We start from the raw sequence: 25,211 nt of genomic DNA on the forward strand, positions 1-25,211 counted from the left end.
AGGTTGGTCACACTTAGAAACATTAGAGGAAGAAGTTATAAGAAGGTTGCCTGCAAAGGTTAAACTAAGTTCATTTAGTGGGTGCCGAGCAAGCTAGTTGAAGCTGAGAAAATTCTCAGTTGGAGCTGAGCAAAAGGAAATTCTAGTGTGTGCCAAGTAAACTTCAGGTGTCGAGCACCAGTAAAAATGTAGTTGATGTTGAGTAACATGGTATGTGTCGAGCATCAAGATTTCAATAGTGCTGAGCTGCTGCATTATTTTAAATGACGAAGATTTTCCAAATCTAAGTTGACAAAGTTGTTGCCTTGAATTTTTTGAACCATTTGGAGGATAAGGATGATGAGCTAGTGACACATAGTTCTATGCAAACCATTTTTGAGCGAATTCAAAAGGATTATTCAAGAAGTTTCTAGAGGAAACAAAATATGGGTTAGATACAATGAATCCTACCTAATCCATATGAATTAAAATTAAAAGAAGGAAAAATTGAGCAAGAAAGGAACTCAGAGACTTTTATTTAAGGAGTCATAGACCAAGAAGCAAATGCAATTGATGCTACTATTGCTAAAGTGCCAAATTGCGAAGTGATTAGAAGGGTGTCAAGGAGAAGACATCTAGGTGAAGGAAGAGCACAGAGGCTCTATTTATACAAGTGGTCAAGAAGAGATGATTGCATTGGTACATTGACCATGGAGACTCAAGAAGACTAAGCTTGAAAGGAAGGCAAGCTATCAAGGGTTGCAGAGACTAAAAGCCAGGAAATGGTATGAGCTGAGAAGTGATCTAAGATCTGAAAGTTAAGTTGTATGTTGTAATTAGGTCAAAGAATTTCTATTACTCTCTAGCAATTTTATTAGATATGGAAATCCTATGGACTTAGGTTGACCTAATAGCCATTTGTAAATCCTTTAATAAGGTGGCATTCCAAGTGAATGTTCTAAAGTCCTCTAACTAGGCCCACTTCTAATAGGGTGGTTAAATCCTCTAACAAGGTCACATTTAACAGTGTGTTGTAAGCCTTTAAAAGGGCAGACCTTTCATAGGGCATCACTTTAGAAGAGTGAGAATTGAGTAGCATGTTACTGATGGTTTTTTCCAAATTGGGTTTCCACATAAATTATTGTGTTATTTGTTATCTTTTATGTGTTATGCTTGCATGTTGATTTATAATAACTTGCTAAATAGGAAAGTTAATTCTTGGATGAATGAATGGTTGAATGGGCTCACTACACTTAGTGAAAAAGTTTGAATTGGACATGATGGACCTTGAATAATTGATTCACCCCCCCTCTTATTTATTTTAAAGCATTTCTAACAATTGGTATCAGAGCCATCTACTGATTTAGTTTCAAGGTACTAGAAGCAGGAAAGATCAAGATGTCTAAGAGAGAAGTTCCGAAGCTCAACAAAGACAACTTTGCTGCTTGGAAGAGTCTAATGAAATTGCACCTTAGATCAATAGGTGACTATGCATAAACCTCAATTGGAATAGAACATGTAAATCTAGCTGGAGCTCTTACTACAAATGATTTGAGCAAAAGGAAGGAGCACAATCAAGCAATGTTGGAGATTGCCTCTGCACTCAGTTATGTAGAATATGATGACATCAAAGATTGTGATACTACATTAAAAATGTGCAAAGCCTTAATAGATATCTATGGAGGAGATAAGAATGTCTAGAGAGCAAAGAGAGAAAGCCTAAGAGGAAAGTTTGATGACATGAAAATAGAGGAAGGAGAAAATGTTGTTCAATATGCTGCTAGAATGAAAGAAGTGGTAAGTGCAATAAGAAGTCTAGGTGGTCAATTGGAAGAAGAAACTATCATTAACAAATATTTAAGAAATCTACTCCCTATCTATGTTATTAGAGCTTTAACCATCCAAGAGCTAAGGTGTGTACAAGGGAACACACTAAGCTTTGAGGGTATAGTGGGAAGACTTACTGCATTTGAATTATCAAACTTTGACAACTACAGATCTGAGAACCTTGAATCTACTTTCAAGGCTGAGATGACAATAAAAGACAATGAGGAGGAGACATCAAACAAGAAAAGAAGAAAAGAAAAACATGCATCTAGTCATAGCAAACGTAAGCTCCCTATCATATGTATCAATTGTAATGAAGTAGGTCATATTTCTACAAGATGTACACAGAAGAAGAACTACAAAGAAGGAAATAAGTATAGGAACAAGAGAGAAGATGATAGAAAAGATTAGAAGGAAAAAGGCAAAAGATGCTACATTGTTGAAGAAGACTTTGATGAGAATGATGAAGAAGTAGTCTATGTGTCTTTGAAGGATGAATTAGATAAAGATTAAGATGAAGCAACAACATTGGTTACTTGTGTGAACAAGAATGACAAGTGGATCATAGATAGTGGATACTCACATCACATGATAGGAGATAAAAGTAAGTTTATTACCTTTACTCAATATGATGAAAATAGTGTTAGATTTGGTAATGATGCTCCATTTCAAATCAATGAAAACATTTATATTAAATTTACAGAGAAAATTTCATGTGATAATGCATACTATGTTAAAGGATTGAACTACAACTTGTTGAGTATATCACAATTAGGCAATGTAAGTTGCAAAGTAGAATTTGGAAACAAAACTGCCAAGATCTATGATAATGATGGAAATCTGATAGGAAAAGGTGAACAAACTAGGAGTAACTTATTTTAGCCAGATATGGAAGATGCAACTTGTCTTATTGTTAGACTTGATGATGTATGGTTGTGGCATAAAAGATTGTGTCATGTTAACTTCGACAATCTAATTAGCATTAGCAGGAAGAATAAAGTCAAAGGGTTGCCAAAATTGAAGAAACCTGAAAACACAATGTGCAAACAATGTCAACTAGGGAAGATGACTAAGCCTAGTTTCAAAAGCAAAACATACACTTCCAAAGAAGTACTAGAGTTAGTCCATATAGACTTATGTGGTCCAATAGAAGTGCAAAGCTACCTAGGAGATAGATACATAATGCTATTTGTAGATGGCTATTCAAGGATGATGACTGCTATGTTCTTGAAGCAAAAATCTGATGCATTTAAAATGTTTAAGTGGTATTTGGCCAAAGTCGAGAAGGAATAGGGAAGAATTTGAAATGCCTAAGGCCAGATAGAGGAGGTGAGTTTACAACAAAGGAATTTGAAATATTCTACAATGACAAAGGTATCAAAAGGAAAACATCAGCACCAAGGATTCCACCTTAGAATGGTACTGTTGAAAGAAGGAATAGATTAGTGATAGACTATGCTAGAACCTTGATGATGGAGAAAAATGTTGCTCTAAAGTACTGGAGAGAAGCTGTAAGCACTGTTGTTTACACTCTGAATAGAGTCCAAGTCAAGAAAGGTACAAATGCAACACCTTTTGAATTGTGGTATGATCACTCACCTAATGTTAAAAATTTCAAAGTCTTTGGTTGTAAATGCTATATTCTTAAAGATACTAGAAATGGAAAGTTTGATGCAAAGAGTGATAAAGGCATATTCCTTGGCTACTCCACTAGAAGTAAGGCATATGAGTGTTTGAATACTAACACTAACAAGATTGTGGAGAGTGCAAATATAAATTTTGATGAGCATGCAAAAGTTTAGGTTGATGGAACTAAGCAATCAGAGGATTATAGATCATTTGTATACTTCTATGAAGGAATGACTGTTGAAGACAATGTTGTAAATCAAGTTGGAAATCAACAAAAAATTTTAGTATCAGCTAAGTCACAACCAATGAATGTTAAGCTACATCTAGAAGCCGATTTGTAGAATGCAGAAAATGCACATTATGACTCTAACATTAGTATGCATGAGAGGAATGTTGAAGTAGCAAATGGAGGAGAGAAAAATGACTCTGAAGCTAAAGGATCAAACATGTAAAGAAGGACAGAACCAAGGTTAGCCAAGTATGTGAGAAAACATCACCCTGCTGATCAAATCATTGGCAAAAAGGATGCCAAACCAATGATAAGGAATAGACTAAGGAATGAATCATGTGTGTTGAGCAAGGTTGAGCCCAAAATAGTGAAGGATGGCTTACAAGATGATGACTGGTATAAAGCTATGGAAGAGGAGATAGATCAAATTGAGAAGAACAAAACTTGGACCCTAGTTCCTAGACTAGCTGATAAGAATGTGATTGATACCAAATGGGTATTTAGGAAAAAACTTGATGAGAATGGTGAGATAATGAGAAAAAAAGCTAGATTAGTTTGTAAAGGCTATGCACAAGAAGAAGGATTGGATTATGGGGAAACATTTGCCCTTGTTGCAAGAATGGAAGGAGTAAGAACACTGCTTGCATATGCTGCCTACAAAGGTTTCAATGTCTACCAAATGGATGTGAAATCTACTTTTCTAAATGATATACTAGAAGAGGAAGTCTACATTGAACAACTTGAGGGATTTCTTGATGATAAGAACAAGGATATGGTCTGCAAACTACACAAAACACTTTATGGATTGAAGCAAGCACCCAAAGCATGGTATGAGAGACTGCACAAATATCTTGTGAAGATTGGATTTGAGAGAACAGAAGACAACAACAACTTGTACATTAAAGCTAAAAAAGGTAAAGAGATTTTGATATCTGAAATCTTTGTTGATGATATAATATTTGGGGGAAAAGATATTCTATGCAAAGATTTTGCTAATCAAATGAAACATGAGTTTGAGATGTCAATGTTTGGAGAAATCAAATTCTTTGTTGGTTTGCAAGTACATCAATTGAAGAATGGCATATTTGTGACCCAATACAAATATATCAAAGAGATACTCAAGACATTTGGATTAGAAGGCTCAAAACCAATCAACACACCAATGACAACTAGACATAAGCTATCCAAGAATCATGAGTCTGTTGAAGTGAATTAGACATTGTATAAATCAATGATTGGAAAGTTGTAGTATGTTGTACATAGTAGACCAGACATTGCATTAGATGTTGGAATAGTGGTAATATTTTTTGCAAATCCAAAAGAAAATCACCTGATGGCAATGAAGAGAATATTGAGGTACCTAAAAGGAATTGATGACTTTGGTTTGTACTACAAGAGAAGTGAAAAGTTTGAGCTGAAAACCTACATTGATGCAGATTGGGGAGGTAACATTGATGATAGAAAAAGTACCGGTGGAGGAGCACTTTTCTTGGAAAAAAGATTGATTACATGGACTAGCAAAAGGAAAAGTTGTACCTCACAGTCCATTGCTAAAACTGAATATGTTGCAGCTGCTATAAATTGCACCAATATTGTATGGATAAAACATTTGCTGGAAGGTATGAAGGAAGAGGTAAATGAGCCTATGATACTTTATTGTGATAATACAAGTGCTATCAACATATCAAAGAGTCCTGTAATGCATGCTAAAACCAAGCACATTGCAATCAAGTATCACTTTGTAAGAGATTTGGTGGAAGACAAACAAGTGAAGATGGAATATGTTAGCTCAAAGGAACAGATTGCTAACATATTCACAAAAGCACTACCTAAAGATTCTTTTGAGTATCTTAGGTAAGTTAGGGATGATACCTCTAGCCAAAGCTACTTGAAGAAAAAGCAAGATTGCCTTGCATCAAATGAGTTAATTTTTGAAGATTTTACACATTGATGCAGAGGATGTTTACTTTAGGATTCATGCTTGAAGTAATCAAAGTGTAGAAGTTTCAAATAAGTCACAAGCAAGATAAGAGAGGGAGAAATTGAATGAACCTACAAATGCTACACTTGCATGATAAGATGCTAATATGTCTTTGGCATTTTTGTTAAAGAGGGAGATAAAAAATGTCAAGAAACCGATCAATAGCATTTGATCAAAAGTATGAAGGAGAAATGTCAAGAAAAAGTAGAAACTAATCAAATGAAGATAGAGGAAGAAGTAGAAAAAAATAATCAAAAGTTGATAGGAGAAAATGAAGAAGTTGATCAAAACAATAGAAGATGAGCAATACAAAGGGAGAGAAACAAAGAATAAGGATACAACAGCTAAAAGGGAGAAGCAAAAATGAAGCAATCAAGATAGTAGACAGAGAATGTGAAAACTAATGGTGATGGTAATACAATTACTTTTTGGCATTTGACTTACTATTCTAACCCAATTAGCATATGGTTGAATAGTTTAGTTTGATGGTTGATCAGTTTTGTTTTTCATCAATGCCAAAGAGGGAGATTGTTGGAAATCTGATTGAAAAACTCATTGTTGAAGATCAAAGAAGGAGATTGCTGTTAAAAGATTATTTTCAATTATTTTTTTGTCATTGATGTCAAACCTACTACTTGTAGGAATGATATTTTCTTATAAGATCCAAGTACTATCACTTAGTTGATTGATGAAGAGGATTTGATCAACAAGATGTAACAAGAACACCTAAGGGAAGGGTTGAGTTATGATGTTGTAATGAAGTGCAAGGATTAGTTAAGATAATGGTTAAATGATGTATTGATAACATAGTCAAAGATACAGAGGTTGATCACACTTAGAAATATTAGAGAAAGAAGTTATAACAAGGTTGACTGCAAAGCTTAAACTAAGTTCATTTAGTGGGTGCTAAGCAAGCTAGTTGAAGCCAAGAAAATTCTTAGTTGGAGCCAAGAAATAGGAAATTCTAGTGTGTGCTGAGTGAACTTCAGATGTTGAGCACCAATAAAAATGTAGTTGATGTCGAGTAACACAAATTCTTAGTTGGAGCTGAGAAATAGGAAATTCTAGTGTGTGCCGAGTGAACTTCAGGTGCTGAGCACCAGTAAAAATGTAGTTGATGCCAAGTAACACAATATGTGCCGAGCATCAGGATTTCAATAGTGCTAAGTTGTTGCATTATTTTAAATGACAAAGATTCACCAAATATGAGCCAACTAAGTTGTTGCCTTGAATTTTGTGAACCATTTGGAGGATAAAGATGATGAGTTGGTGGCACAAAATTCTATGTAAATCATTTTTGGGTGAATTCAAAAGGATTATTCAAGAAGTTTCTAGAGGAAACAAAATGTGGGTTAGATAAAATGAATCCTACCTAATCTAGACAAATTGAAATTAAAGTAAGGAAGAATCAAGTGTGAAAGGAACTCCAAGACTTCTATTTAAGGAATCATAGACCAAGAAGCAAATGTTGTTGATGCTGCTACTACTGAAGTGCCAAATTGCAAAGTGATTAGAAGGGTGTCAAGGAGAAGACATCTAGGTGAAGGAAGAGCACAGAGGCTCTACTTCTACAAGTGGTCAAGAAGAGATGATTGCATTGGTACATTGAGCATGGAGACTCAAGGAGACTAAGCTTGAAAGGAGGGCAACCTATCAAGGGTTGCAGAGACTAAAAGCCAGAAAATTGTATGAGTTGAGAAGTAATCTGAGATCTGCAAGTTAAGTTGTATGTTGTAATCAGGTCAAAGAATTTATAATACTCTCTAGCAATTAGATATGGAAATCCTATGGACTTAGGTTGGCCTAAAAACCATTTGTAAATCCTTTAACAAGGTGGCATTCCAAGTGAATGTTCTAAAGTCCTCTAACTAGGCCCACTTCTAATAGTGTGGTTAAATCCTCTAACAAGGTCACATTTAATAGTGTGTTGTAAGCCTTTAATAGGGCAGGCCTTTCACAGGGCATCACTTCAGAAGAGTGAGAATTGAGTAGCATGTTACTAGTGGTTTTTCCCAAATTGGGTTTCCACATAAATCATTGTGTTATGTGTTGATCTTTTATGTGTTATGCTTGCATGTTGATTTACAGTAACTTTCTGAATAGAAAAGTTAATGCTTGGATGAATGAATGGTTGAATGGGCTCACTACACTTAGTGAAAAAGTTTGAATTGGACATGACAGACCTTAAATAACTGATTCAACCCCCCCAGTCCTCAATTATTCTAAAGAATTTCTAACACATTGCTACAATGGTTAGAGAGTAACAATGAGATGACCTGATTTGAATGCAACTGATTTGCTAATTACAAATCTTCGTTCTGGCTTGTTCTTGATCCTTCTTGATTGAATAAGACTTTTGCTACTCCACAAGGATATTTTTCTTATCCTTCAAATTCACTTCCTCTACTTATCATTAGATCTTCAATAACATCTTTCATGCCATGCATTCACACACTTTGAAATCACAACTTGACCTTATACTTATAGCTTCCACTTTGTGAAGTTGGCTCAAATACAAGTTAGAATAAACAATATTCATCACCTTAGTCAGCTAGAATCAATACATAAATCAATTAATCATAATACAAAAAAATAAGAAAGTTCTTCATTAGCCAACCAAGCTGGGTAGAAATTGACTCAGAAATGATTTCCTTTGTTAACCAATAGAAGTTCAGTTAACACTACAAACTTTGAAAAATATTTTGGCAACCGAGTGAGCTCAGTTAGCACTATTCCATCCAACTTTCCTTTATTAATTGAGTGATCTTAGTTAACACTCACTTTCTAAAACTTTTCCTTTGACGCCCGAGTGAACTCGGTAGACACTGCCTTTTGAACTAAGCAAACACAAGAATGCTTGGTAGGCATTGAGAACTATCTTCACTACCTAAGTGAGCTCAACATATATTGAATAATAATGATATGACATTTGTGTAACATCAAAGACAACACACAATTAATCAATTATATCCAAAAATCTCCCTGTTTGGCATTGATGGCAACACAACATGTCATAACACAATGAAATATTTGATTCAGACTGAGAACTCCCTCTGTTAGTATGACCTCTTTCTTTCACTAGATTTTGACTGTAAAAACTACTACCAAGTTTATTTAGAATATTCTCCCTCTTTCAAAAAATTTCTTCTTTCGAAAAGTTCTCCTTCTCTAGTTTCTTACTTTATTCTGATTCTAGAAATTTCTCAAAGATATGATAGTAAACTTCTCCCTCTTTGAAAACACATGCCAAAGACAATAATTCTATAAATATAAATTTACCTTAAGTATTGATTCATTTTCAATAAGCCCTTGCTAATTCTACACCAACTAATTGATCTTCAATAGGTTTTGGTTGATGCATTCACTAAACTTTATTTAGTGAATTTCAGATAGGGGAATGACCCCTAGCTTATCTCTTAGATACAAAAATGTATCCTTAGGTAATGGCTTGGTGAATATATCTATAATCTATTCTTTTGTATTCACATATTCTAATTTGACCTCTTTATCTTTCATTAACTCTCTTAAGAAGTGATATTTTATTGCAATGTGCTTTGTTTTGGAATGCATTACTAGATTCTTGGATATACTGATTACATTGGTGTTATTATAATATATGACTATTGGGTCTTTGATTTCTACCTTCATTCCTTCCAATAGTTGTTTGAACTAAACAATGTTAGAACAATTGATTGCTGCTACTACATATTCTGCCTCTATTGTGGATTGAGATGTACAATTTTGCTTCTTTCTTGTCCAAGATACTAGTCTTTTACCAAGAAAGAATGCTTCACCACTAGTGCTTTTTCAGTCATCAAGACTTCCTGCCCAATTAGCATCACTAAATACTTTCAAGTCCAAATTTCCTCCAAGTTTATACCATAGACCATAGTCTTTAATACCTTTTAGATATCTCATGATTCTCTTGATTTCCATCATGCGATTTTCCTTGGGATTTGCTGAGAATCTTGCAACTATTCCAATTGCTAGAGCAATATGAGGCCTTCTGTGTACTAGATACTACAATTTTCCGGTCATTGATCTATATGTAGTCTTATCTACTTCTTTGCAATCATCATTTTTGGAGAGCTTATGTCTAGTAGACATAGGGGTTCCAAATAGTCTTGAATCTTCCATTCCAAATTTATTCAATATCTCCTTGATATACTTAGATTGAGTGATGTAGATGCCACTTTTGTTCTGTTGTATCTACAATCCAAAAAAGAATTTTATCTCACTAAACATGGATATCTCAAATTATTTACTCATTTATTTTGAATTTTTTTTGTATAAGTCATATTTTCTTATCAATAGAGTATCATCAACAAATATTTCTACCAATACAATCTTCTTGTCTGGTCCTTCCTTGATATACAAACTAATATTATCATTTTTTCTTTGAAAACCATCTACACCAAGTAATTATGAAGTTTTTCATACCAAGCTCTGGGAGCTTTCTTGAGACCATATAATCATGTGTAACTTGCAAATCATGTCTCTTTTGCTAGGATCTACAAAACCTTCTAGTTGTTCAACGTAGGCTTGTTCATTGAGAATTCCATTCAAGAATGCAGATTTGACATCCATTTGATATACTTTAAATCCTCTATGTGCTGCATATGCTAGTAAAGTTCTAACACTTTCTAGTCTTTCCATAGGAGCAAAAGTTTCACCATAGTCAATACCTTCTTCTTGAGAGTGACCTTTGCACACCAATCTTTCTTTGTTTCTTGAAACTTTTCCATCTTCATTCAGCTTATTTCTAAATACCAAATTTGTACCAATTACATTTTTATCCTTGGGTCTAGGAACAAGAGTCCAAGTTTTGTTCTTTTCTATCTGTTCTATCTCTTCATTCATTACTTCAATCCAACTTTCATTTTCTAGAGCATCTTTTACACTTCTAGGTTCAAATTTAGAAAGTGAACTTGTACCTTTTAATTTGCCTCTTGTCATTGTTCCATCTGATTTGTCTCTAATGATCTGATCAGGTGCATGATGTCTTCTAACATATCTTGTTAACAAAGGCTCTTTGGTTTTTTAATGAGTTCCACCATCTTCATTTTGAATTTTAGTTTCAAGCTCAAGTCATTTTGTCTATGACTCAGGTCCATCAGGCTTAGTCTGAACTAGCTTGATAGCCTTTGACTCGGGTCCTTTAGACTATAGCTCAGGTCATAGTGTCTACAACTCAGTAATTATAGGTGTTTTTGGGGACTCAAAAGATGTAGCTTCTTTTCTCTTAGATAGATTTGGTAGGGTATCAAGTTCATAGTAAACAAATATTTTATAATCTTCTGGCTCCTTGTTGCTTTCTTCTTCACTCTTTTTTACAAACTCATCAATTCTTACTTGTGCACTTTCTATGATTTTGTGAGTAGACAAATTCAAACATCTGTATACTTTACTTCTACAAAAGTATCCTAGAAATATGCCTTGATCACCTTTTACATCAAATTTTCCTTTTTAAGATTCTTTCAATATATAACATTTGCTGCCAAATACTTTCAAATAACTTATGTTAGGTTTGTAGCCATACCATAGCTGATAAGGTGTTTTGTTTGAATCTTTCTTCAACTAAACTCTATTCAAGGTATGAACTATAGTTTTGATAGCTTCCTTCTAGCATTTGAGAGCAACATTCTTTTCAATCATCAGGGTTCTTGGACAGTCCATGATAGATCTATTTCTTCTTTCAGCTATACCATTTTGCTATGGTGTACCAGGGGCTGATACTTGTCTTTTAATTCCTCTATTAATGCAGAAATTATTGAACTCATGGGATATGAATTCACCACCTCTGTCTAATCTTAAGCATTTCAACTTCTTTCCAGTTTCCTTTTCCACTCTTCCCAGATACCACTTGAATTTTTTAAAGGCTTCTATTTTTTTTTTGAGATACATTACTATCATCATTCTAGAATAGTCATCAACAAAAAGAATGAAAAACTTTTCTCCATTATAGCTTTCTATTCCAACAGGTCCACATAAATCTATATGAACAATTTCCAAGACTTCTTTTGACTGATAGTCTTTGCTCTTGAAGCTAGTTTTTCCCATCTTACCAATTTGGCAATTCTTGCATACACCCATGTCAAGCTTCTTCAAACTAGGAATACATCTTACTCTTCTATGTTTTCTTATCTTAACTAGATTATCAAAGTTCACATAACATAGCCTTTTGTGCCATAACCAACTTTCCTCTACTTGAGCAATAAAACATGAACAATCACTAAGATCAAGATAAAATAGATTACCTTTTATTTGCTTGCCAAATCCAACCAAATTTCCTTTTCCATCTAGTAGTTTGGCCTATCCATTCATGAATTCTACTTTGAATCCAATTTTATTCAACTGTGCTACACTCAATAGATTATGCTTTAGTCCTTCAACCTAATAGAAATTCTCACATACAAGTTCTTTGGTCAACAAGATACATCTTTTTCCTTTTATGTTACAAGGTTCATTGTTTCCAAATCTCACACTACCTCCATCATAATATACCACATGCTCAAATTTTGTTTTTTCACCAGTCATATGATGTGAGTAGCCACTATCAATAATCCATACATCATTTTTGCTAACATGATAGATAAGTGCCATCTTATATCCTTCATCATTAGAATCATCTTTAATAACAATATATACCATTTCACCTTCATTGTTATCAGAATCCTTAGCTATAAAACAATATTTCTTACCTTTGTCCTTGTAGTACTTGTAGTTCTTGGATTCCTTCTTTCCTTTATGCTTATTGCTTTTATTCTAATCCTTGATTTCCTTATTTGGACACCTAGCAGCAATGTGACCAACTTCTTCACAAGAAAAACATATAAGAGGAACTTTACCTTTGTACTTTCCTCTTCCTTTGGAATACTTGCTTGCAAGAAGGGCTTCAACAACTTCAAGATCACTATCTAAACTTTCTTCTGATGATCCATCTTCTTCACTTCTTGATTGATTGGACTTTGATTTCTTACCTTTTTCTTTGAGTGAGAGTTTTTCTTTGAATTCAGATTCAATATTCTTTGAAGCAGGAACATAGTTATCATAGTTATCTAATTCAAAAGCTATCAATCTTCCAACTAGAGAATCCAAGCCTAATTTTTTATTTGGATCACATCTCATTTCTTGAATAGTAGAAGCTCTAATTACATAAATAGGAAGGAGAGTTCTGAGAACTTTACTTACAATAGTTTCCTCTAGATGCTTTGATTGCACTTACACTAGCCTTGATCCTTTGCACTTACACTGGCCTTGATCCTTTCCACATATTTTGTAATGTTTTCATCTTCTCTCATTATCATTTGATCAAATTGTCCTCTAAGGATTTTTTCTTTGTCTCTTCTTACATTGTCATCTCCTCCATAGATATATTTTAGTTTGTTCCACAATCCATTACTAATGATGATGTTGCTTCTGGATTTGATTGTGTAAGTTTTTTTATCATCAACATTTCGGATCACACTCTATGATCCATCATCAAGATGAGAGAAGGATGTAAAAAGTATGTAGACTAGCCAAGCCAAGAAAAATAAAAAGGAGAGAAGGGGAGGAGGAGCACACAACATGAGGTGGAGAAAGAAAGAGATGAAAAGAAAGAAAAATTAAAAAATTAAAAATGAAAACTACTAAACTAGAATAGGAAATAGAGAAGAAAAAGCAAGATAAAAAAACTTACACAATCAAATCCAGAAGCAACATCATCATTAGCAATGGATTGTGGAAATTTGATATTATTAATCTCATATGTTGTTTTGCAATCTTTGACTTCATCAAATTTAACATAACTAAGAGTAGATGCAATATCAATCATTATGATATTATGATTCTTCTTTTCAAAAATGTCTTCAACTGATAATGTTCCAATGGGAGTTTTGTATTCAACATCAAGATACTTGCAACATAAATAACTGATGGTAGCCAAATGTAACCTCATAAGTCCTTGCCATGCTACAAAGTTGTCTCTATTCAATTTGGGATTCTCTCTTTTGTAAGACATCCTAATCTTTAGCTTAGGTCCTTGAAACCTTCTCTACAAGCACCAAAATCTCTAATACCATTGTTGGAAATATAAGAGGAGTAATTGAGAGGGGAGAGGTGAATCAATTACTACTAAAATAAACCCCAAATCCCTTAGATGTTAGTACAAAAATGAAAATTGAAAAACTTAATAATGCTGAAGCTTGGTAAGCACACACAGAATGTTGTAACTCAGTAATAACTAAATTAGCTTGGTAAGTGTTTTATATATAAGCCTTTAGATGTTGTCTGTGATTAACATTAATTCAACTAAGTTGCAAACATAACAAAAAATACCATGAACACAGTAGACACCATAATTTAACATGAAAACCCAATTTGGGAAAAACCACCAATTGCAACTAGTTAGTATTTTTCATTCTTCTAAAGTGAGCCCTATTAGGAGCCAACCCTATTAAAGGGTACAAAATAGACTGTTAGGTGTGACCTTGTTAAAGGATTTAATCACCCTGTTAGGAGTGGCCTAGTTGAGACAATTTAATGGAACTACCACCTTGTTAGAGGATTTGCAAATGGCTGTTAAGCTAACTTTGTTAAGAGATATAGATCATTACTACAATGGTTAGAGAGTAACAATGAGATGACCTGATTTGAATGCAATTGATTTTTTGATTACAAATCTTTGTTCTAGCTTGTGCTTGATCCTTCCTAATCAAATAAGGCTTTACTACTCCACAAGGATATTTTGCTTATCCTTCAAATTTACTTCCTCTACTTATCATTAGATCTTCAATAAAATCTTTCATGCCATGCATTCACACACTTTGAAATCACAACTTGAACTTATACTTATATCTTCCTCTTTGTCAAGTCAGCTCACATACAACTTAGAATAAACAATATTCATCACCTTAGTCAGCTAGAATCAATAGATAAATCAATTAAGCTTAATACAAAAAAATAAGAAAATTCTTCGTTAGCTGACCTAGCTTGGTAGAAACTGACTCAAAAATGATTTCATTTGTTAACCAATAGAAGCTCAGTTAACATTACAAACTTGTGAAAATGTTTTGGCAACCAAGTGAGGTCGGTAGCATTAGTTCTATCCAACTTTCCTTTGTTAACTGAGTGATTTTAGTTAACACTCGCTTTCTGCAACTTTTACTTTGATGCCCAAGTGAAATCGATAGAAACTGCCTTCTAAACTAGGAAAACATAGGAATGCTCGTTAGACACTAAGAACTAACTTCATTGCCTGAGTGAGTTCAGCATATACTAACTAATAATGATATGGCATTTGTGTAACATCAAAGAAAATACACAATTAATCAATTTTATCCAACAACGAATGTATATATTGAGCCCTTGATTGATGAGTTGTTAGATTTATGAGATGGGGTCACTATGTACAACATCTCTAGACTAATTAGTGAAAGACAATTTCAATTTCATGCAATTCTTGTATGGACAATACATGATGCCCCTAGACTAATACATTTTTGTTGTATGTAAAATTGTTAATGCATTTTTTTGTTGTATATTTAAGTTTTATGTGATAATTGTAAATATGAATCTTATAGTACACATGTCATCTAATTATACATGATCTTATAGGTCTTTAGATAAAAGGAAAATTTGCATGTCTAATTTGTATTTCAAAGATGAAATCTCACCATTCAAAAAGTTTAGGAAAGCAAGTGTTCGATGAGCATAGACACTTTCTCCACAAAAATGATAAGTATTGAATTGATGAAAAACATCTTTTCAATGGGAAACAAGAGACAACATCAAAGCCACAAAGAATGAACCTCACACATGAAAGTTGGAATACACTAGAATGAATCATCTAGGTAATGTCATTCCATCTAATGTAGGGTTTCATATGAAATCAAATTTAGATACTGTCTTTTGTTTAGTAATAATATAATTGATGTTCATGAATATTGTTAAGGCATCGATGAGCAACTTTGAAAAGGACTTTAAAGCTATCTTAGATAGTTTAATAGGTTACAATACTACGAGCACCTCCCAATCATGCATTTGTTTGATGTTACGCATATTGGAAAGAATGTAACATAGACATTATGGAAAATATTGGATGGAAAGCATGAAAAAGAAAAATTAGTCAAAATTTGCAATGATATTGATGAATCCAATCATGCATTGAATTTTTTCATTGAATCAAATAGTGATGGAAACTAGATTAATATGAGTGTCATTCCTTGGTTATTAATGAAACAACAAACTGATGCCATATATGAAGCCATTAAAAAAAAAAAAAATTTCCATAGGATTTGCTACAAACATAAGTAGTCTCATATAAAAGAAAGGTGGTTTTGGGTCAGAGTTGAAAATGCATGATTGACATACCTTCGTCAAGGTAAGTCATGTTCTTCTCTATTTAAAATAAATTTGTAAAACATCATGTACTTTTTATTGTTTTATTTTATAATATATTGAAAAGATCATTTTATTATTACTGCAGTACGTTCTACCTCTATCTCTCCCACACAACTTTGAAAACATGAGTGTCAAACATGTTATATATGATCTTGGGAAATACATGAGGTTAGAAGTTTTATTTGTTGTATTTGTTGTATAGAAGTGTTGTTAGTCTTGTTAATATATTTTTTCATAATGAATATCTTCTAGGTGGTTTTTGTAATCACCTAAAAGTGGTCATCTAGACTATTAGCCCCCTTTTCAACATTTTGGCTAAATTAATTTAATCATTTACCTAGACCAAATTGCTAATAATCAATTTATTTGATTATAACCTATAGTTTGACTATGCTATCCTAAGTTCATTATTTGATTAAAAGAACATGTCCCCTTTTAATTAAATAAAACACACCATTCTTCTAACCCACTTAAAGTGCACACATAAAGTTCTTTTTCTATTTTACAATTAAAAGAAAAGGCTTGTGAGACTTTTGTCTTATGTGACAAGTCAACTTATATTCTATTGGTTGACTTGTGTGTGCACATGGATCACTCCTCTTTTCGAATTCCACCGTTGATCATCCACCATCTTCATCTTGATCTCTACCATCCATACGACTTTAAAAGGGAGAGAGCTTTCCCCCTCAAAAGATCCATTCTCATTTTGAATATTGTTATGCTACAGGTTTTCTAACATGTTTCTTTGGAGCTTTGTGGAGAACTTCTATTTCTTGTCTACATTCTCTCATACCATAGCATTTTAACTTAGATTCATGTTGCATGTTAATTTAGCTTCTATTTTGCAATAATCTATCTCACATAGCTTAATATTTGGATTGTAACACTCTCATCCATGCTTAGAATAGCTACACTTTTCATATTCATTCTAGTTTAATCTTTAGTTGCATTGCATCCTTGAGGAACTCCTTGGGACATTTGCATTCTTGCATCTTGTCTTTGAAACTTCCCATTGCATGGTTTACTAGCAAAAAGAGTATCTCTAAGGCTCATCTGAGAGCATTCTTATTCTTGAAATATACTCTCTTGCACTCTATGGATAGGGAGCTCTAAGCCGGCATCCGAACATTTTGAACTCATAGAATCGTTTGGATAGAAGGGTTTAGAGTGTGACACAATTCAAGTGTACATTTTTTTGGCGCCCACCGTGGGGCTTGAATCAAATTTCCAGCTTCATTTTCTTTCATTTCTTATCTCTGATTTTTTATAGTAGCATATTGGATCTAATCAAGTGCTTTTGTAGAATTATCACTTGGGTTTTAAGGCCAACCCATAAGTAGATTGGTTTGAAGGCCAAAAATCTAGCTGGTTTAAAGATTTGGTCATATCTTTTAAACTACTTGGATTTTGATTCTGATTTTTTTTTTTAGGTTAAGTATGTATCCAAAATGTTTCAGTCTGATTTTTAGAGCATTTTGACGTGATTTGTGAAAGTTATGATATTTTCTTTTTTTTTTTCATAAAAAGTTGTTTTTGGACACACATCTGCATCTTTTTTAGAAAAAACTTACATTTCCAAAAAGGGTTTTCAATTCTAATGGGGGTTCTTTCTTTGTATTTTGAATTTTTAGGTCGTATTAAGGATCAAAAACTTGATTTGATAAATTTGGCCTGTTTTGACAAAATTGATCTCTAGAGCGCAAATGAAGAGATTTTTTTAAATTTCTTACATTTTTGGAAAGCTCTCTGATTTTTAATAGGGGTCTCTTCTTTTTATTTTTAATTTTGGATACGTAATCATAGCAAACAAGTCCAATCTTGTTGACTAGGTCAAAATCAAAGAGTAAAAATGAGAGCATTTCTGATTAACTTGCACTTTCTTTGCATGCACTTGGTTGGAAGGATTTTTGAGGCAACTCACCACTTTTTATTGCAGATTTTTATGTTATTTCACACTAACTTTTGGTGCTAACAAGTTGTGATTACAGGTTGCCATCTTTATGAAAAAAAATTGAAACATTGCATAAAAAGAACGCATGTCAAAGCTTCAAATGCACAAGGGCTACTAACATTGTTTGCAGGGCTTCCCAAAGCATAAAAACCCAAAATTTCTTGCTTTTTTGTTTTCATGTGTGGCATTGACTAATTGTTCATTTTCCATAGGCACATAAAACTTGTGATTGGAGTCTTTTGGTAATAGAAGAGTATGCTCTTCACCCTTGTGGTGAATCAGAAATCTTGACTTGCCATTTGGTTTCAAAAGCAAGGGGTAACTGAATCTTCTTGGCATGTTTGGGAGAAAACAATTGGAATAGGAGAGTATGCTCTTTACCCTTGTGGTGAACCAAAAATCTTGACTTCCAAAAGTTGATCCACTTTGTGTAGTTAGAATCCTTTAGAGGCCCTGCTCTCGGACAACCTGAGAGGAATGACCCAAGTGGGGACAAGCTGATTACCTGGCTCTTCCAACCCACTATAAACTCAAGGCTACCAAGGACACAAAACTTTGGTAGACTTAGTGTTTGTCTTCGACTAGTGTGATTGCTTATGGAATTTTGACCATTGGGAGATCACGAGGCAAGAATGCTTAAGGTACTCTTGTGATCACGAGATTGGTTACTCATTGCAAGGTGAGGTGTCCCATAATTGGGAGCAAGAGGAACACTATGAACGGAAGCCGGATCTAAAAACCCTAAGTCAGTAACTACCCTTTTTAGCCGCTCAACTTCTTGGTGCACGGATCGATCCTAGTGGACTACGCGGATCACCCCAAGATTTTACACTCACCATCTGTGTTCCCTTGGTTATGCTTATGGCATTTCCATGACAAAGCCAATATCTCTTGTGGGAAACCACTTGGTGTGAGGTGAAGGAGCATCAAGCGTGGGCCAAGTTGTTGAGTAATGAACCATGTCCTTTAGGTAGATATTGTTTGATGTGTTCTCAAACATGGTATACCAGTGAAAATCTTTTGAACATACACATGACGATAATTCTAGGGAATTCTTTTGAGATGTCACATATGCTTGTATCATGCAAGGTTGCTTTGTCCCTTGCTTGATTGTTTGAAGAATACTCCATGTGTCACTATCTTGCTTGGAAAGAAATTGATTTTGAACATCAAACTTGCTATGCTATCAACTATTGTCAAACTTTGTCAACCAAGTTAAAATATCAAATGCAAAAAATTTCTTGTGTTGCTTACTAAGGGGGATTTCATCATTTGGCTATGATTTGTTATGTCTCTAGTGCTTAAACATTCTTAAAGTGGCTCTTTGGTCTTAGTGCTCTTGGTCTTTTTGTCTTCATGGTCTATGCATGCTTGCTAGTTATCCTTTTGCTAAAATGGTTACCTTGATTTCTTGACTACACTCTTGGGTTGGGAAAGTTGTTCACTTGTCACCCTATTTGCTCTATCTATTTGGCTATTTGGGAATCTTACCTAGCTATTGACTTGAGTCATTCATGTCATAAGTTTCTTGGACATATTGTTTGACAAGTCACTTTAATCTCTCTCTACTGTCTTGGCAAGTAAACACTCTACCTCCTATAGTTTCAACATCAAGTTATCTTCTAGGCTCTTTTATGCTTGGCTTTGCATCTAAACTATGGGATCTAAACCTTGTGCTACCAAACTTCAACCAAATCTAGATGATCATGATATCCTCCATGTCACTAAAGAGTTTCAAGATCTATATGCACAATACAAAGAACTAGAAGAGACAAATGATCTTTCTTACCTTCATCTCTCTAAGCACATGATGGAAATGAAGTCTAAACTTGAGAAAAGGTTGGAGGAGAAGATTACATTGTTACATGAATCTTCCTTAAGGTCTTTATATGCATGTGAGTCACCTTCTTTGAGGTCATCCTCTTCTTCTAGGTCTACATGCTCTACTTCAAGACATCAAATGTCTTCATCTTCTATATCTAAAGACCTTTGTAGAGAACAAGCACTTGAGCCTATGCCAAAATTTTATGATGGACCTATCTTTGACGAAGATAATGATGAAGACATGAACGCATGCTATTCACTTGAGAAACAACAAGAAGATCCTAGACATATTTTTGAGAGGATTTTTACTCCCTTGAAACATTCTTATGATAACATTTTGCAAACACTTCTTGAAACTAAGCTCATCATGTTGCCTAAGTCTAGCTCCTATGGAAATCCATTCTTGGATATCTATTGTGCCTATCATCGATCTAATGACCATGCTACTTCAGATTGCATTGAGCTAAAATATAAAATCCAAGATCGTATTGATAATGGAATTATTGATACCTCTAATGATTCATGCGATGAGGATACTTTTCATGAGCAAGATTATATTAATGAACCTATGTCTAGTAGCAACTCTATTACATCTTCCACTTCTTCCAAAACTTGTGCATCTCCCAACACTTCAAAGCTTTCCAACATGCCTCCATAAAATAAAGAACCTAATGCTTTCCACATAGACTACGTGTATCCTCAAGGGCTACCTCTAAAAGAAACTCAAGCTAACCTTCACTTGGCTGCAAACCTTTTCCATGCTACTAATCCTAAACATCCTCAACCTTCATGCACTACTATGCCTAATCCAAGCACTACTCCATTCACTTTTCATTCTCCCTTGTCCTTAGAAGGAGCTCCATGTCAAGAGGACCCTCAAAAAGAAAAATCTATATATGTCAAGAAAGATCAAGATCAAGCACCCTTTCATCTTCAAAATTTCACCCCTCCATATCCTATATCTTGTGCACCTCCTAAGTATGATGAAGATACCACTTCCATTATCTCCCTTGAGCTTACTGAAAATTATGAGAAAAGTTCTCTTCATATGCTATCTAAGGCTACTTGTCAAGATCAAAGCATCCCCTCATGTTCTACTTCTCCATATCCACTTCAAAATTGTGCTCAAGCTTCAAGTGCTACTATTAAAAATGTTGTTCCTATCAAAGGTACTCATGAGTCTATTGATGGCTTTGACCATGTTGCTCATTCTAAAGATGTTGATATCCCTTCCCACTATCCCTTTGCATCTTCTAAATCTATCCTTGGTCCTTATCCATCTAAGCTAAAGCATTCAAACCTTCCATCCATTTTGGGGCCTTATGTTCCTCCATCTCCTACATTCGCTCCTAGCTCATTCCGTAGCTCTCCTATATTACCTCAAGATCAACAAAGACACTCATCCTTGATGACTTTTCACCCATCTATACATCTAAACCAGTCATATAATCCTTATTCATCCACAAATCCCAAGTCCTTTGGAAGTGAGAATAAAAATAAGAATCCATTGAAAAAGAAAGATCACTATGTCCCATCCAATCGACATGTGAATGCTAAGAAGGAGAATGTGAAAAAGAGATTGCAAAGGTCCACTATTAGAAAAGATAAATCAAATAAAATGTGGGTTCCTAAATCCATCATTGAAGAAATGCACTCTCAAGCACCCAAAGAACGAGGAAAATCTAAAGCTATGTGGATTCCCAAGTCTCTTTTAAAAGACTTGAATATTGAAAATACATCAAAGTTGACATTCAAGCTTCCAAAGGCTTCCATTCCATCTTCTTCCAAAAATCTTCCTAAAAATATTCCAAAGCCTTCCACTCCACTTTTTTCCAAATCTTTTCTACCACCTCATACATCTAAATCTCAAGCTATTTCATCCATGATTCCTCCATCATTCCAATACCCTTCAAGGTGTGTGTCAATGTTGATCTTGTACAATATTTCAACTACCCTCATGAAATCCTCTAAAGCTTACACTAAATTTCTATACATGAACTATTATCCTCCATATACTCTTCCTACTACCATTTCTCTTTCATCACCCTATCAACATCTTTGAGCATACCTTTCTATGGTCTTGGCTTATCATGACTTATCTTTTCTATACGAGCATTATCTACATTCAAATAGCTTCAGCTCTTTCTAAAAATTCAAAAAAAAGAAGAAGAAAAAATAGAAAAAATGAAAAAAATGAAAATGTGCCTTGGTGAAAATCACCTTTTGTGGCACCTTGGTAGCAAAAGTAAAGAGAAATAAATTTATCCTATGGTGAAAACTGCTTCTTGTGGCACCTTAGATAAGTACCATGATGAAAACCTAGCAAACAGGCATCATGCGTAATTCTTCCACCATCCATCTATCCCCTCTTCTCTCTTTGATCTTGACAATGTTGAGCTATCTTTGCATATTGGCTATCTTATCCATGAGATTCTCTATTTGTGCTTTCTCATTCCCTCATAGCCTCCATCTTTAGCTTTATTTTTATTGCTCTATCCTATCGCTATCCTATCTAGTTGACCCCTTGGTCTTGATCATAATAAATGAAACATGGTTCTCATAGGTCTCTTGACATGGCTACTCTTTTGGACTACACACTTCATGCTATCTCACTTGTTTCCTTCATTTCTTATCCTACATGCTATCTTTCTCATTAATTCCATTGCTTATCCAAAATATGCTTCATATGACTATTTCGCCTCTTTCCCTAGCTTGGGTACTCTTGAGGAGTCAGTCCTTGAGGATCACTTTCACTTGCTTCATACTCCTTTTTCATCCATCTTTGCTTATCCACCGGCTCATTGCTCCATCATATCCTATACCTTGCTAGACATTGGGTGAATATGTTGTGATCTTGCTTGAGAACTAGTGATATCTAAAACCTTCTAAAAAATTCCAAAAAAAATCATATATGATGCTGAAAAAATCCTAAAAATTAGAAAACGTCCTGAAAAAAATTATCATCAGAATGAAAACCTAGCAATAGGCACTTTGATGTATCACCAAAAAAATTCAAAATTCAAAAATACAAAAAAATTGAAAAAAGTCCTAAGAAAATCAGTCAAGTGGTGAAAACTTGGAAACAGGCGCTACTTGAAACCCTCGCACCTATGTCTATTAGTCTCAATCCCTACTTTGCTACACATTTCCTAGCTTGGAATTGTTTCTTGTCCTCATCTCGGGGGCATAACTACTTAGCCTTTTTGAGGTATTCTTGTGCATTTTGGTTTCTTTTACAACTCACAAAATAGTGTTTCTCAACACTTCCCCCACCTTGACATCGAGTGTTTTTCAACTCTTTTCAGATAGTTTACCTACGATCTTCGATGTCGCAATATTTCTCACTATCAGAATCAAGTCTTGAAGAAATGGCCAAGTGACTTACACACATGCACTTTAACACTTAAACGACTGAGCTATGCTGATCTTTATCTACTTTGTGTGCTATCTATGATGATTTCTTTGCCATGTGTTCCCTCCCTAATAGTCTTTCGAGGATGTCGTTGACTAGAAGACTGGGGGCATGGGACATACTTTCTTGATTTTTTCTTGTGGGTATACTTTGTTTGTCTATAGTGTTGTAAGCATTTATGCTTGTCCTATCCAACATGTTTACTTACAAATGTATCATCCTTGACTGTTTTACAAGACTGCACTCAAGGTTTATCTTGGCGCTTATGCCTTGATACAGGTGTAATCTTGCTAAATTAAACTTAGAGAATCTAATCGTATAGTTATCTTGACTTACATGTCTCTGATGCTTAGATTGGATTTCCACATACTTATCTAATATCGATCATATTCATATCCTCATAGTTATACTAGTGATGGTTGTATGATCTCATGATGTCCCTAATAAATGCTCAATGATGAAATTAAGAGTCTAAATGTTATGCGCTTCTTGCTGGTAAACCACTTTTCATATTAGCTTGCATTTTAGGTTCATTTTCTAGCTTAGTCTTGCATTCTTGCATATGGGGAGAGCTCTCTCTTCATCTTTTCATAGACATATCGGCTAACTCCTTTCATATATTTCTTTACTTTCTTCTTGTTCATGTCTTTTCACCTTCTTAATCTTTCACTTCATCTCTTTTCTATCTTATCATCACATTATATAAAGTTTTGACCTCTTAAATAATTTCAACATCCTAGATTCATTTTTGGGATCAAAATTCAAATTCGAGTTCATCTTGATGGTCGAAATTGTCTTTTAAAATTCTACTTTCTTCTGAGCAGTTAGCTACCTTTTGAGGTCTAATCTCTGAATCATCACTGGGCATCTTCATTTCTTCATGTCTTCATCATTTCCATACTTCATATCTACTTCAATTCACCATTTCATGTCTAAAATCAACTTTCTACTCATTTTGACCTAATTTTTATGCTATATCCTTCAAGGTCAACTCTAGTCAAACTGGGGCATTTTATCAGTTTTCTTTATAGTCATTCTTGGGTTCTAATCATCTATCTGTCATCTTGGACATTGCTATATTCTAATTTTCTCATGTCTAGCTAGTTTTTGCATCCCCTTACCTCATTTCAATTTTGATCTCGAGGGGGCAGAAATACTCTATCACTGATTGCTACAATTATCTATTTCTTAGGAGCATTTGTTTGATCTTCTCACTTGTTCTCGATCTATCTACTTTGCTAGGTGTTAGAATTCTTTTCGGATCCTAACATCATCTTCCTAGTGTTCATTACTACCACTATCAGGCTGTGCATTCAGGACTTGCCATCTATTTCTACATGTCATTCTTCAAAATCAGATATCTATATCTATCACCGCCTACTTGGCTTTCTATTTTCTTTGACATAATGTGTTTCCAGATCGATCACGCATTAGTCAAAGAGGGGCAAAATGTAATCACCTAAAAATGGTCATCTAGACTATTAGCCCGCTTTTCAACATTTTGGCTAAATTAATTTAATCATTTACCTAGACCAAATTGCTAATAATCAATTTATTTGATTATAACCTATAGTTTGACTATGCTATCCTAAGTTCATTATTTGATTAAAAGAACATGTCCCCTTTTAATTAAATAAAACACCCCATTCTTCTAACCCACTTAAAGTGCACACATAAAATCCTTTTTCTATTTTACAATTAAAAGAAAAGGCTTGTGAGACTTTTGTCTTATGTGACAAGTCAACTTATATTCTATTGGTTGACTTGTGTGTGCACATGGATCACTCCTCTTTTCGAATTCCACCATTGATCATCCACCATCTTCATCTTGATCTCTACTGTTCATATGACTTTAAAAGGGAGAGAGCTTTCCCCCTCAAAGGATCCATCCTCATTTTGAATATTGTTATGTTGCAGGTTTTCTAACAGGTTTCTTTGGAGCTTTGTGGAGAACTTCTATTTCTTGTCTACATTCTCTCATACCATAGCATTTTAA

At 34.3% G+C, this 25,211-nt stretch overlaps 1 pseudogene; it reads left to right on the forward strand.

Moving 5' to 3' along the window:
* LOC149552257 (uncharacterized) overlaps nt 1-25,211 on the forward strand; it is a 91,213-nt pseudogene that overhangs the window by 60,233 nt on the left and 5,769 nt on the right.

This window comes from Cupressus sempervirens, chromosome 6, assembly GCF_028749045.1.
Source record: "Cupressus sempervirens isolate cs-2001-9-10 chromosome 6, ASM2874904v1, whole genome shotgun sequence".
Classification (NCBI taxonomy): domain Eukaryota; kingdom Viridiplantae; phylum Streptophyta; class Pinopsida; order Cupressales; family Cupressaceae; genus Cupressus; species Cupressus sempervirens.